The following is a 16,077-nucleotide window of genomic DNA, read 5'->3' as shown; positions in this document are numbered from 1 at the left end:
CAGTCTGTGGGACACAGGTGGCGCTGTGGGTTAAAGCCTCAGCACCTAGGACTTGCCGATCGCATGGTCGGCGGTTCGAATCCCTGCGGCGGGGTGCGCTCCCGCTGCTCGGTCCCAGCGCCTGCCAACCTAGCAGTTCGAAAGCACCTCCGGGTGCAAGTAGATAAATAGGGACCGCTTACCAGCGGGAAGGTAAACGGCGTTTCCGTGTGCAGCTCTGGCTCGCCAGATGCAGCTTTGTCACGCTGGCCACGTGACCCGGAAGTGTCTCCGGACAGCGCTGGCCCCTGGCCTCTTGAGTGAGATGGGCGCACAACCCCAGAGTCTGTCAAGACTGGCCCGTACGGGCAGGGGTACCTTTACCTTTATCACAGTCTACCCTGCACTTAAAAAAAAGGAAAAAATCAGAATTCTGCGTCACAGCAACCTGGGTTTCTCTGAAGTGAAAAGCTGGATTCTGCTGCCAGTGCAAAACATGCAGCTTAAGCATGCTTTCTCTGGTTTTGCATATTTTACTTTGTAATGTTTACAGAGTTTCAGAATATATCCCACTCCACCCAAAAGAGCTGTCTGAGGCACTGAAACATCTGAGCTTAGAATTCAGTGGCATTCTGGCTTCTGCAGTTTCAGCAGGCATTCCCCTCATAAGAGCCAGAAATTTGCTCTTTAAAGACAAAAAGGGAACAGCCAAATAATACCAAATAATAATAGCCAAATAATACTCTGTGAGGTTGTCCATACTGTTGCAGCGTCACAACATATACCCAGCCCTGTGTGATACTTTCTTGAAGACATACTTACTGTTCCTTGATATGTCAATGTTTTTTATACAGTGGTACCTCAGGTTAAGAACTTAATTCGTTCTGGAGGTCCATTCTTAACCTGAAACTGTTCTTAACCTGAGGTACCACTTTAGCTAATGGGGCCTCCGGCTGCCACCACGCGATTTCTGTTCTCATCCTGAAGCAAAGTTCTTAACCCCAGGTACTATTTCTGGGTTAGCGGAGTCTGTAACCTGAAGCGTCTGTAGCCCGAGGTACCACTTATATATATTTATTGTTATTCATCGCCTTGAGGCTTCAGAAATAAGGTAGGATGTAAATTCAGCTAGAAATAAATTACATGAATCAGTGCCTGATTTATATTGAGCTAAATCCCCCCACACTGACAGGACATTTTGGGGTAGGAACGATAGCTAATGGACCTAAATATGTTGTTGTTGTTGTTTAGTCGTTTAGTCGTGTCCGACTCTTCGTGACCCCATGGACCAGAGAACGCCAGGCACCTCTGTCCTCCACTGCCTCCCGCAGTTTGGTCAAACTCATGCTGGTAACCTCGAAAACACTATCCAACCATCTCGTCCTCTGCCGTCCCCTTCTCCTTGTGCCCTCCATCTTTCCCAACATCAGGGTCTTCTCCAGGGAGTCTTCTCTTCTCATGAGGTGGCCAAAGTACTGGAGCCTCAGCTTCACAATCTGTCCTTTAAATATAGGAGTGTTCATATGTGCATTCTAAGGTAAAGGGTAAAGGGACCCCTGACCATTAGGTCCAGTCGTGACCGACTCTGGAGTTGCGGCGCTCATCTCGCTATATTGGCCAAGGGAGCTGGCGTACAGCTTCCAGGTCATGTGGCCAGCATGACTAAGCTGCTTCTGGCGAACCAGAGCAGCACACCGAAACGCCGTTTACTTCTTGCCGGAGCGGTACCTATTTATCTACTTGCACTTTGACGTGCTTTCAAACTGCAATGTTGGCAGGAGCAGGGACCGAGCAACGGGAGCTCACCCCGTCGTGGGGATTCGAACCACTGACCTTCTGATCGGCAAGTCCTAGGCTCTGTGGTTTAACCCACGGCACCACCTGCGTCCCTATGTGCATTCTAGAAGTATGCAATTAATGTACCCATCTACACTCTCTACTCTCATCATCCCTGACCACTGGCTGATAGGAATTGTGAACTGAACAACAGGTTCTCCATCTTTGCTTTAGAAGCAATCACACACAGAAAATCGTCCCAAGTGAAGCACTGTTCAAGGCTGCCCAAAATGTTCATGAAAATCAGTGCAGCCTTTCAGTTCAGCCCTACATAGAACCCAGCTCTTCATAACCAATTAGTCACACTGTATAAAGAAGAGCCATGGCTCAGGTGGCAGAGCAACTGCTTTGCTTGCAGAAGGTCCCAGATTCAATCCCTGGCACTTCGAGGTACAGCTGGGAGGGTCCCCTGTCTGAAGCCCTGCAGAGTTGCACTGAGTTGTCAGTGCAAACAATACAGACCTTGATGGACCAGTGGTCTCACTATGGCAGCTTCCTATGTTCCTGCGTGAAAGTCTCTGCTGTAATAAATCTGCTAGTCTTAAAGGTTCTGCAAGTTGGTGCAATTTGTTTGCTGTAGCTGAATACTATGGCTACACTTCTAAGAAATGCACAGTGATGGAGCTATATAAATTAACAAAAGTGATCTTCTTAGGGGGGTGGCCATAGCTCAGTAATAGAGCATCTGCTTTGTGTGCAGAAGGTCTCTGGTTCAATCCCCAGGGAGGTCTGGGAGAAACCACTATCTGAAACCCTGGGGAGCCATTGCCCCTGCCCCCTATGTAAGCAAAATGGAACTGGATGGGTCAGTGGTCTGACTCAGTAATGGGCAGTTTCCTACGTTCCTATTAGCTTTTTTTTTTTTAAGCCCCAATTGCTGCAGCCAACCAATTTCTGGATGTTTTTTTTAAGCCCCAATTGCTGCGGCCAACCAATTTCTGGATGTAATGTCAGTGTTTGATCATCTTCCCTTCAGCCCTGGTTGTGGGGAAGGAATTTCTCAGTGGGAATCAGGGATTTTTCTTCATTATTTTTCCTTTGCTCTTCACTCTCTCCTTTACATGTTCCCCCACCCGTTGGTTCATTCTTGTGATCAGTTTTGTTGGTCTTTTGATCTATAGCTTCTTTATTTCAATTCTTGCTTTTTTATATTCAGTTCATGCTTTTGGGGTTGTTGTTTCATTGGACTTTTATTTCAGTAGTTTTAACTAGACTTTTGATGTCGGCCTCCCTTGTTTTGTTTTCTCATTTTGTTGTGCCTTGTTTCCTGAGATCCTTTCTCATTTTTTTAAAGTATATTTTTGTTCATTTATCTTTTATCTTCTGCTTCTCTTTGCTCTTCTCCCCACAAAAGTAAAAACTCAGATATGGAGTGCGGGTTTTCATTGGACTTGGAGGCAGAAATTCAAATGCAACCTTCAAAGTGATGTTTGGTCTAAACTTGTGACAGAACCGAATGGGGGAGATTTAACAATTGATTTGCCCTAGATATAGGGTCTCAGTCTTGGGGAGTCAAGGGCTGAGGGAGAAACAGGAAAATATAGTAATAGATTATTCTGGAAGGTTATTTTTTTTATTTCTGAAAGGGGAAGCTGGGAGTAATGACTAGATGACTTCTGTGATAACCTCTCTGGCTTCCTGACTATAAAATTATGCACAAACAAAGGATTGGGAACATACAAACAGAAGTGGGACCTGCAACAACACCTCACCTCCTAAAAGGAGTGCTCCTGTCCAGTGTCACAGCCAGCCAGCCATGCCCTCTCTGGGATACTCCATCCCGCTGCCATCACCCCCAATGCCCAGGTTTCCCATTTTTCGCTTCCAATTGCCATTCAGAATTCCATGGCTGCTCAACATTCCCTGTCTTCCTCACTAGGCTGTTGGGGAGGCTGCTCCATTATGGTTTCTAAAAATGAGATTTTGCAAATCTTAGGGTTTCCACATGTGTGCTAATACCTTGCCTCTTCTTTCTCAGTGCCCCTGCTTGGATGCCACTCATGTTGGCACTCATCACCTGAGTTTGCTGTCAAGGAGACTGAAAAAGGAGCTCTTTGGGATCAGACCAAGAATCTCTCTAGTCCAGCATGCCATTGCGAAGAATGGCTAGTCAGATACCCCATGGCAATCAGAAGCAGGCTAATGAAACCGTGACCCTCCTTGACTCTTTAGCATCTGGCACTCAGAGTTGTGCTGTTCTTTTCTGCTATCATAGTCACTACCTGTCCTCCTTGGAATTATCTAATTCCCTTTTAAAGCCATCTAAAATTATCATGGCAGCAAAGTCCACAGCTTAATTATGCATTGTGTGAATAAATATTTCCCTTTGTTTGTCCTGAATCAAGGCCTAATCAATTTCATTGGGTGACCCTGAATTCATGCTAGTATTATGAAAGAGGAAGGAAAATTGCATGTCGCAATGCAGTCACAATGGCATTTTGTATAAAATAATTGTTGGTTGCAATGCTGTTAAAATAGACTACTGGGATTCATTATTATAAATTAACCTACCACCAGAGATGTAGATTTTTGTTAAAATTAGTATGTGACGTTTCTTTGACCGCTAGGGCAAGAGGTTTGCCAACTGACCAGAAAAACAAATGGCCCGACCAGTTCTTATGCCTTCCACAGCAGCTTGATCAGCAGAAATCAACGAAGGAAGCACTTCACAGTCTGCACATCGACCTGCTGCTAAAAGCTCAAATGCAATGGCCAGATGAACAACGCTGGCAGGAGATGGCACAAATGTCACTGAGGAAGCACTTAACATTTATACTTTTCCTCATAGCTTTTCGCCAATAGCAAGCAGACACTTCTGCCTCTAGTTCCTTTGTGCTGAAATGTTCTGGAGAAGCTGGAGTGTCTATGAACATTCTATGGAATGGAGCAGTTCAACAAATAGCTCTGGGAAGCCAGAGCCCTAACTCTGGTCCAGCAACATCTGGAGGGCCCACAAGTTCCCCATCCTGGTTGCTGAAGAAGTTATGGAGCTGTGTCTGAGGAAGCTCTGGCTCAAATCAAAGGGGGTTGGGATTAAGGGGAGCTGCCACACAATTTTACTCTCTGCGGTGCACACGGGAAGCAAAGAAATCTTGTCTACCACACTCATTAGCAACTGAACACCAGTTGCCAAACCATGGTGTGTGTTTTCTATGTCATCAGTAGTGGTTGGGCATCTAGATTTTTGCACCCCTGCCATGGAGAGGACACTTGAGTGTAGGAAACCTAGCATTCAGAAGGTCCCAGGTATAGTTCCCGGCAATTCTCATTTAAAAGACCTTATGCAAATTGGGCTTGGTAAGGTAAGACAGGGCTAGATAGACCAGTAGTCTACCTCATTAAAAGGATGTTTCTTATGTTTACCAGATAGTGATTCGCAGTCAGTCCTAGTCATCTGACAAAAGTATGAAGCTCCATACCACATTCACCCATCACCCTTTAATGGGAATGGGGAACCTGTGGCCTTCCAGATATTGTTGGACCTCAAATTCCTCAGCCTCAGGTAGCACGGCCAATGCTCTAAGATGATGGGAGCTGCAGTTTGAGAACATCTGAAGCTTCCCACTCCTGAGGTATATTAAAGACAAACACCTTAGAAGTACAATTTTTAAAAAATGCAATATATGGCTTTAAGACTTTAGTGAGATTTCTGACCCTCAGCAGCCCAAGACAGATGCATGCACATCTCTAGAGAAAGCTCTGAAACGGTCATTAACCTCTTGCCAGCTGCCTGCCGAGTGGCTGGGTGAGCTGGTGGCTTCCACCTGCCTGCTTTCTCTTCTCAATTGCCTTCGCAAGCCTGTGCTCATTAGAGGGATAAATGACCATCCAGGGGCCCTTCTCAGACAAAAGCCGTGTTGCATCTTTGTTGTGCAAATGGTACTTTCCTCTCCCAAAGAGGCTGATGCCTTTTTTGAACTGTGCTCAGCTCAACACAGTGGAGCCTGATTATCTTCGTCGCCTTTTGTCTAGGGCCCTGAATAGCTGCATCCCCCATGGCATTTATTTTCCCGTAATGAATCCATCTCGATTGAGGTGATAATAAGGCTCCTGTTTTAATCCTCCTCTCACCCTCTCTCCACTACCTTTTTCTCTCCCAGATTGGCGAGATCGGCTAGTGCTTGTCAGGAGAGCTGTCCAGCTTTTATTCTCCTTCTGCTACCATCTGGAAACTTCATCTTCAAGGCTTGTTAAGTGACGTGATTAAGAAGGTAGCTAAATGATTTAAATAGCCTGTTTTGCAGGAGCGTCATGAAAAGGCTCTCAAACTGCCAATTTCCCTTAATTCATTCCTTGCCAAGTTATATATTTGGCTGCATCTTCTTCTGATAATCACCACTTCTGTAGTTGATGGAATAGGGTCCCCACCCCTCACCCTGCTCATGATGTAAGGAAATGATATTATGTCTGATTCTAGATTTGAGGCCCCCACCCTTCTCCTGGGAATGAATGAAAAGCCACCATTTCCCATCTGCACGTGCTGGCTTAAATATTTGCACATCTATAACTTCCTCATTGATTGGGGATAGCTTCACAATGAGACAAAAAGGAAACACCCAGGCATTTGGCAAAGGGTGGGGTACTAATTCAAATTGCTCCGAGCACATGTATCGCATGCAGGTAAGTCCCTGGTGAAAGCTATGGTTTTCCCAGTAGTGATGTATGGAAGTGAGAGCTGGACCATAAAGAAGGCTGATCGCCAAAGAATTGATGCTTTTGAATTATGGTGCTGGAGGAGACTCTTGAGAGTCCCATGGACTGCAAGAAGATCAAACCTCTCCATACTGAAGGAAATCAACCCTGAGTGCTCACTGGAAGGACAGATTGTGAAGCTGAGGCTCCAGTATTTTGGCCACCTCATGAGAAGAGAAGACTCCCTGGAGAAGACCCTGATGTTGGGAAAGATGGAGGGCAGAAGGAGAAGGGGACGGCAGAGGACGAGATGGTTGGATAGTGTTTTCGAGGTTACCAGCATGCGTTTGACCAAACTGCGGGAGGCAGTAGAGGACAGAGGTGCCTGGCGTTCTCTGGTCCATGGGGTCATGAAGAGTCGGACACGACTAAACGACTAAACAACAACAACAAGTCTCTGGTGTGATAGTGCCATGGCTACGGGGAGTGGCGGCAGTGGCTGGGTTTTTTGCCCCAGGTGAAGCCTCCAGAGGGGCGCCACTGAGGCTCCCAGCCTGTGTGTGTGCATGTGCAAATGTGTCTGGGTGGGGTGCCAAACGGGCCTTTGATCCGGGTGAAATAAAGCCTAGTTTCGCCCCTGGGTGTGGACTTGAGTAACATCTCAAAGGTTCTGGGGGAAGCCTAACATATTCTGGCCTGCACAGCAAGCCACAGGTGAGAAGTAAGAAAGTTGCTCCTGGTGACAGCGACCAACACAGGAAATTGCTTTCACCCACCCAGGCTCTTGCTCTATTTAGCTCAGCATTATCTACATAGGACTGGGAAACCAGTGGCCCTCCAGATATTTGGCCATGCTGGTGAGGGGTGAGGGGAACTGCAGTCCAACATCAGTGGTAGAGAAAGGCCAAGCTGCGGTCCCTGCGTCCTGAAGTCAGCACAGCAATTACAACATCATCAAGCGGGGGGGGGGGCATTCAGAATGCAATTTAAGTGCATGCCACATAAGTGTCATTGTGGAACCTTACCCTCGACCAAGGAAATAGTCCAAACAAAACAGGAAATGCCTTGCGGGTCCTCATCCTCAGATCAAAGAAAAAGAAAGAGCAAGTCCTTCAGAGAGCTTTCCAGTTCAGAGGTGAAATGGAGGACCCCCAGAGATCCAGAAACTAGCCTTTGAAGAAAGAGCCCCCTGACTCTGTGCAGAAAGCAGCACTCAGCCCATGCAGTTGTTGGTGTTGCGTGGACTGGAAAGGGATGGCTCCCATGTCAAAAGCCACAAAAGAGAACTTCACCTAACAAAAGCAGGCTTTGCTGTAGGCCTAAATAAATGGAAATGTCTGAAGTTTTGACTGGGTGGAGCCATGAGTGCAGATCTTCTTCCCTGTGTTCCCTAGAGAGCCACTGCCAGTCAGTGTTGACAATACTGGGCTCAATGGACCCAAGGGTCTCACTCAGTAGCAGGCAGCTTCCCTTCTTCTTCCCTTCTTCTTCCCTTCTTCCCTTCTTCTGTGGTCTCTTCCAACTCTATGATTCTATGATTCTTCCCTCTGACAGTCGCAATGTGCTTTTGCTGTGTGTTCCCATGGGGCAAGATCCAAAAGATGGCTGATATGGGAGCCCAAGGTGCTGGAGTGCCTGACGCAGGGAAGGGATAGTGAGTGACAGTGGGAAATAAGTCTCTCTTTTCCGCTGCAACCTACAACTGTTGTTCTCTATTTGATAAGTGACATCCTTGTCTGTCGCTTAATCGCAGGTTATTAAAATTAGAATACCAAGGAAGACAGAGGCAGTGGGAATAATATTTCAAGGCTTTATCAATACCACCCACAAAATCATAAAGTAATCCATTAGGGATTATGGTAAGCATAGTGTTGTGGGTTCCTTTAAAGGACCAGCTGCTGCTTTAAAGGAGAACATTTTCTTCACAGTTGTATGCCTCCCTGAAAGACCACTGCAATATGGGAGGGGGGTTTCCCTAAAGGGGGGAGGTGGCCTATTTCACAGACAGGGAACCCCTCTTCCAGTGCAGCCCTAAAACACCAAGGTAGGACACAATACGATAAAGTCATTGTGTTTATGTTGTGATATCTGTTTCACATCCCCATCTGTCATGGCCAAAGGTCAGAGAGTTGCAGTCCAACAGTATATGGAGGGCTACAGATTCCCTATCCCTGATTTAATGCCCCAACCTTTAGTCTGGGACATGTTACCTGGTCAGTTACTGGGAATTAAGGAAAGGACTCAGACATCACAGAACAGCTAAATTTTTACCTGAGCTAGTTTAGTATAGCAGCTAAACGACTGGCCCACAAATCAGGAAGTCCCCATTTTAAATCTTAGCTTTGCCGTAAACTAACTTGGTGATCTTAGGCAAGTCACCACCTCTTTCTTTGCCTCACCCCTCCCCTGTGATATGGAGAGAATAGTGCTGATGTACCTTACAGTGCTGTTTTAATGGATTACAGCTAGGTGATGCATGTGAAGTGTTGTGTGGGAACCAAAGGTGGGCCAACTACTTCAGAAGGAGCATGACATGCCTGTCACCATAGGTATTCCTCCTACGCTAACACTCCATACACCACAAAGTTCAGCATACCCACTTAATTCTCACAACAGCCTTGCAAGATAGGCTAAGCCAAGATAATGTGACTATGGCCCTACATAACCCAGTGAGCTGCAGAGCTCTGCAAAGACCTCAACTTCGGGCTTCCTGGTTCTAGTCTCCAGCCCAGCCTATCCTGATCTGCTGGCCTCCTGAAGTTCCCTCACCACTGGCCATGTTGGTGCTGATTGGAGTTGGAATCCAAAAGAACTGGAGGGCCCTAACCATGCACCACACTGGGCCTCTTCTACATCGCACAACAACTTATTGCACGCCTTGTTGCTTTGCTTGCAGCATGCAGGAGGGCAGCAGGGGCAGGTCATTTGGTACCCACAGCTCTGTTCTCCAACAATTGGTCAAAGGGCTCGGGATGAATGGTAGATGTTGCTGTCACTCCCTCCCAGTACCATCCAGTGTCTGCGACTTGAGGCAGACACCTCACCTTGTCTCACGGGTGATCCAGCCCTGATCCCAGGGAGCATTTATCTCTTTCTAGGCGCTCAGCCAGGCATTGAAACCAGACTCCAAGGGAGAGTATGGTCCTTTCTCAACTGGCAACAGAAGCTTGGGTGTCCCTATTCTCATGCCTGTTTTAAATGTGGCACTGCAGATTTTAATCACTTTAATTGGTAGATTAATGAACTAAAAGCTTTCACTGATGGATTGGCCAGGTTGCAATTTTAATCAGTGAGGACTATTTTAAAGTATTTTTGAAGCTATTTGGGTTCTGACATGTCGAATAACAGAGGGGAAAAAAGAAAAAATTCCAGATGGCCTTTCCATGTAACAAAGGATGAGGGCTTTTTGTCTATGAAATATAAAGTTCTCTCTTACTCCAATACAGGCAAACACTATTGATGTTCTGCAAACTTATTTAAATGTAATGGATTAATTAACCAATTCTTTTTTAAGAAATGCAGATGAGTAATAAACTAAAAAAGAACTTTTTGTGGTTTACCATACTCGTTAAGGTGAACTTTCTGGGGCACATCTCCTGCTGTGACCCGTGAATGAATGCTGAATCTCTGTGCAAACTGGGGTGCCCCATGGCTGACACTCTGCAGCATCCTACAGTGAAGAATGGAAGGTCACTGGGGCAGCCAACATCCAGAGAGTGCTTTAGAAAATTCAGTGGGCCAAAAGCAGGCACCCGTGTGAGATCAAATGTACATATGATGATGAAGGACTATGTGAGTGGATGGAGGAAGTTGATTTTTGCTTGCATTGTAGCAAAAAGCTACCTAATTCACACTTCTCAAACCAATATGCAAACTAAACCACACCTTTTTTGAAATTTGCATCTCTTTGAATTTTGCAATGTCGTTCTACAGCTAAATGGTACAAAAATACATAAATCTGGAGGGAGTGTGCATGAAAATGCATATATGTGGTGTAGTGGTTAAGAGCGGTAGTCTTGTAATCTGGGGAACCGGGTTCGCGTCTCCGCTCCTCCACCTGCAGCTGCTGGGTGACCTTGGGCCAGTCACACTTCTTTGAAGTCTCTCAGCCCCACTCACCTCACAGAGGGTTTGTTGTGGGGGAGGAAGGGAAAGGAGATTGTTAGCCGCTTTGAGACTCCTGAAGGGGAGTGAAAGGCGGGATATCAAATCCAAACTCCTCTTAATCTTCTTCTTAAAAAAAATAAATAATATTTATTACTTTTAAAGCTTACAAGAAAAAAAGAGAAGAAAAAAGACGAGAAGAAAAAACAAAAGAGAGAGAAAAAACAATACAATACAATACAAAACGCAACCTTAACACATTAAACAAAACAAAACAAAACAAAACAAAACAACAGTTTAAAAATATACATCATACCATTTCAATACTCTATCTTTCATTCCCTTGTTTCATCGACCCCCTCTCACCTCCCTTTTTGTATTCCGCTTCTGTTAATTGTTTCAGCAATTCCTTTCCATCTTTCTCTATTTTTTGTCATATAAATATCTTAACATATTTTTAACCTTATTTTCCATTAATGCTAAAATACTTCTTTATGCTTAACTCCTTATAACATTTCTACTAAAGCCACAAAATTTCATTCCAACATTTTTCTTTCTTTTTTAAAATAATATTTATTAAAGTTTTAAAGGTTACAAAAAGAAAAAGTAAAAACACCATATTAAACAAAAACAAAACAACACATCACAATAAGGGGAAAAAAGAAAGAAAAAGAAAAATAGAAAACAGAAAAATAAAATCCATTAAAAACACAGCGAATCTTCCCATAACTTGTCTTTCATTTGCTTGTTTCCTTGACCCCCTCACACCTCCCTTTTTTGTATTCTAGTTCGGTTAACTATTTCATCAAATCCTTTCCATCTTTTCCAATTTTTGTCCTGTAATTTATCTTAATATAATGTAACTTTACTTTCCCTCCTTTCACCAATTAACAGTCTGTTTTTTCCTAATCCTTTATAACATTTCTGTGGTCCATAACTGTTCCCAGTCAGCCATCATAATGTTATGTCCAACATCTTGTGCCCATTTAATCATAGCAGATTTCACCGTTTCATCCTGAGTATTCCATTTCAACAGCAAGTTATACATTCTTTTTTTTAAAAAAAAGATTTTTATTAAAGTTTCAGAGATTTATATAAAAAACAAAACAAAAATACAAACAAAAATAACAAAAAACAATAATAATTTCCATCCCTTATTTTCTTATAACTTACTTCCCCGACTTCCTCATACCACCCCTTTCTGTATTCCAATTTCTAATTTGTTAATTCAGCAAATCCTTTCCCTTGTTTTTCATTTAATTTTTTTACCTTTCTTTTCATTTTACTTATCCATTACCGCTGAAAACCACATAATTTCTAAACCAGCGTCATTCTAACAGTCATTAATTTTACAATGTTTCTTAAGATAGTCTTTAAATTTCTTCCAATCTTCTTCCGCTGTCTCTCTCCCCTGGTCTCGGATTCTGCCAGTCATTTCTGCCAGTCCCATATAGTCTATCACCTTCATCTGCCATTCTTCCAAGGTGGGTAGGTCTTGTGTCTTCCAATACTTTGCGATGAGTATTCTTGCTGCTGTTGTGGCGTACATAAAGAATGTTCTATCCTTCTTTGGCACCAATTGGCCGACAATACCCAAGAGAAAGGCCTCTGGTTTCTTCAGAAAGGTATATTTAAATACCTTTTTCAGTTCATTATATATCATTTCCCAGAACGCCTTAATCCTTGGGCACGTCCACCAAAGGTGAAAGAATGTACCTTCATTTTCTTTACATTTCCAACATTTATTATCAGGCAAGTGGTAAATTTTTGCAAGCTTGACTGGGGTCATGTACCACCTATAAATCATTTTCATAATATTCTCTCTTAGGGCATTACATGCCATAAATTTCATACCGGTGGTCCACAACTTTTCCCAGTCAGCAAACATAATGTTATGACCAATATCTTGTGCCCACTTAATCATGGCTGATTTCACCGTTTCATCCTGCGTATTCCATTTCAACAGCAAGTTATACATTTTTGACAAATTTTTAGTATTGGATTCTAACAATTCTGTTTCCAATTTTGATTTTTCCACCTGGAAGCCAATTTTCCTGTCCAACTTGTAAACCTCCATTATTTGATAATAATGAAGCCAGTCTCGCACTTTATCTTTTAATTTCTCAAAGCTCTGCAATTTCAGTTTGTCCCCTTCTTGTTCCAAAATTTTCCAATATTTCGGCCACTTGGACTCCATATTGAGCCTTTTCACAGCCTTTGCCTCCATTGGCGACAACCACCTTGGGGTTTTATTTTCCAACAAGTCTTTATATCTAATCCAGACATTTTCCCCTCCAAAATTTCATTGCAGACTTCCTTCAAAGGTTGTAATAACCACTTCTTCAAAGCTTTATAGTATCTCGAAGTCAACCCATCCGGTCCCGGAGATTTGCCCAGTTGCATGTTTTGAATGGCACCTTCTATTTCCTGTTCAGTTATTTTCTGGTTCAAGACTATTTTGCTTTCATGAGAGATTTTTTTAATCAATTTTTCTCAAGAAATTGTTCTATATCCAATTCTTTCTGCGGCCCTTGTGAATATAGTTGTTTAAAATATCTCTGGAAGCAATTTCTAATCACAATTGGGTTGTAAATGTTCTTTCCTTCCACTTCTAAATTTGTAACCGTATTCAGTTTTTGTCTTTTCCTCATTTGCCAAGCCAATAATTTACCACATTTACCTGCTGATTCAAAAGTCTTTTGTCTCATTTGTTTAATTTTCCATTCTATTTCTTGGTTCATCAATTCCATGTATTGTGTTTGATATAACTTAATTTCTCTCAAAATCTCATGAGACTTTGGTTTTGATCTTAATTTCCTTTCCCCTTCTTTTATCTTCTCCAAAATCTTGTCTTTCTTCTCATTTTGGCTTCTCTTCTTTATTGCATTTTGTTGTATCAAGAACCCTCGCATAACAGCTTTACTTGCGTCCCAGATTACTCTTTTTTCAACATTGGTCTTCATATTTATTTCAAAATAGTCTCTCAAAGTTTTTTGGGCCTTTTTGTATACTTCTTCATCTCTAAATAAGGTGTCATTCATCCTCCATCTGAAGGAGCCAGCTGTTATTTGCTTCATCTCCATCTTTACGGCATTATGGTCAGAGCAAGTTTTTGGGCAGATTTCAACTTTTTTTATCTTTGGAGCCATTCCTCTAGTAATCCATATTTGGTCAATTCTAGTCCATGTCATTTGGGCTTCAGAGAAGAAGGTTCCCTCTCTCTCAGGAGGGTTTTTTGTTCTCCAAATATCAACCAAGTCCATATTGTCAGTCATTTCAAAGAAAGTTTTTGGTAGTCTTCCATCTTTAGTAACTACCTGTCTTTGCGCTTTGTCCATATTTGTAGATACTACTCCGTTCATGTCTCCCATCAAAATTAAGTTATAGTCCAGATAGTCCAACAAGATCTCATGCAACTTCTTAAAAAATTCAGATTTCCCCTCATTCGGTGCATAAATTCCTACAATCAAAAATTTCTCTCCTTGAACTTGAATTTCAATTGCCAAGAATCTTCCTTGGTCGTCTTTAAAGATGAATTTCGGCAGCAGTCTTTCCTTTGCATATATCACCACTCCTCTTTTTTTTTACTCTGTCAGATGAAATAAATTCTTGTCCCAATCTTTTATTAATAAGTATTTTCCTATGTGACCTCGTCACATGTGTCTCTTGTAAGCAAATCAAGTCCAATTGTTCTTTCTTTAAAATATGAAAAACACTTTTTCTCTTCCGGGGTATATTCAGACCATTACAATTCCAACTTAGAAGTTGCAGAGCCATGATGGGATTATTTACTTTTCCCTCCTACTGCTCCAAGTAATTGTTCTTCTTCTGTCGGTGGTTGCAGTCCAAATGATAAATTTGCTATGTCCAGTATTCCTTTTCCTGATGAGATTGGCTCCCCTCCAGATTTCGCCTCTTTCTGAAGATCCTCTTTGTGGTCTCTCAAAAACTTGTCTTTATCACTCACTGTCCTTATTCTTATTTTCCTTCCTTTATATTTAAAGGATAGGCCTTGAGGGAATTCCCACCTGAAGAGTATGCTGTAGTAGTAGATCTCTGTAGTAGGTTCTTACATCCAAAATGTGTTTTGGTATATCTTTGAAGATCTTCATGTAAGAATCTTCAATTTGCAATGCTTTTTGGTAGTGCAAATTCAGAATTTTGTCTCTTTCTTCTTTTGATCTTAAAGTTATCAAACAATCTCTTGCCTTGTTCCTTCTTTGTCTTGTGCCGAGTCTAAATGCACTCACTATCTTAAATTCTTCCTTCTCTAGGCCCTGTTGCTAAAAGTCCGAAAATTCTTTTGTAAGAAAGTCCGCCAAATTATCCTTTTCACTTTCAGGTACTGCTCTAATTCTTAAATTTCTCTCTTTTCTTTGCAAATCAATCATGGACAGTGTCAGATCATGGTCCTCCAATTTCTTAAAGACCGGTGGAATTTGCTCCTGGGTAGTAATTGCAATTTCCTTTGCCTCCTCTGCAATTTTCTGAGTTGTAGCTGATTCCTCTAGCAGTTTTTCAATAGTCTGTGTGTTAAAATTCACCTTCTTTCTGAGTTCATTTATGCTTGTGGTATTTAAGTCAATTTTTGCTGAGACCTCAGCTACTTGCTTATTAGTTTCTACTATTTGCTTATTCGTTTCTGCAACTTGTTTACTTGTCTCTGCCCCTTGTTTCGTTAAATATTCCAAAGATTCATTAATTTTGCCAAGTGCCTTTGCCAGTGCGTCTTCAGATGACATAATTTTAGATTTTATTTGCGAGGCAGCAGCTGCTCCTGTGCCTCCGGATGTTGAGGCCCTTCTTTGTTGTAAAATATCAGTCTTGTATTGTACCAGATCTAAGACCTTTTTCCTGTGGCTCTACTTTCCCTTTACCATCTGCCATAACATTCTCATGCCAAGCCAAGGTCAGTCTCACGCCTGTAAAATTGTTTTGAATAGGAATTTTCCAATGGCTCAGCAGCTAGTGGTTCAGTTATTGTTGTTGCAACAAAGTCTCCTCTAGGGGGAGAAATCTCCAGCTTCACTTTACAATTTTTGAAACAAAAGTGTCCTTTAATAATCCCCCATACCTCCTAAAAAGCCACAACTTCAATTCTCTTCAGAGTTATTTTAAATGCAACACAGTCCAAAGACTATGCAGGAACACTGTATCCTTTCACAAAAGTTGGCTCAAAAGTTACTTCTTAACCTTAACGTGCTGACAGCCCACAGCCGGCTTCCCTGTCCAGACAGTCCGTCCCCAGGGTTTTAAAACAGCGGATAAATATCTATTCTCTTCTTTTTATGCAGGTATATAAGGTACAGTTTCCTCCTCCACCGCTCCTGCAAACGGAGGGAGGGTTATACATTCTTGACAAGTTCTTAGTTTTGGGATCTAACAGTTCTGTTTCCAATTTTGATTTTTCCACCTGGAAGCCAATTTTCTTGTCCAAATTGTAAGCCTCCATTATTTGGTAATAATGAAGCCAGTCTCGCACTTTGTTTTTTTAGTTTTTCAAAACTCTGCAGTTTTGATCTATCT

At 42.5% G+C, this 16,077-nt stretch overlaps 1 long non-coding RNA gene across 1 annotated transcript; it reads right to left on the bottom strand.

The window, feature by feature from the left end:
- Positions 1-2,923: 2,923 nt before the first annotated feature.
- On the bottom strand, positions 2,924-4,603 carry LOC309362604. Its single transcript, XR_014165031.1, has 2 exons — positions 4,323-4,603; positions 2,924-3,156 (listed from the first exon to the last, which is right to left on the bottom strand). It is a non-coding gene; the product is annotated as an uncharacterized lncRNA (long non-coding RNA).
- Between the last annotated feature and the right edge of the window lie 11,474 nt (positions 4,604-16,077).

This window comes from Podarcis melisellensis, assembly GCF_964234715.1.
Source record: "Podarcis melisellensis genome assembly, chromosome: 2".
Lineage (NCBI taxonomy): Eukaryota > Metazoa > Chordata > Lepidosauria > Squamata > Lacertidae > Podarcis > Podarcis melisellensis.
The sequence above is the reverse complement of the archived record's forward strand: the minus strand, read 5'-3'. Positions and strand labels throughout refer to the sequence as shown.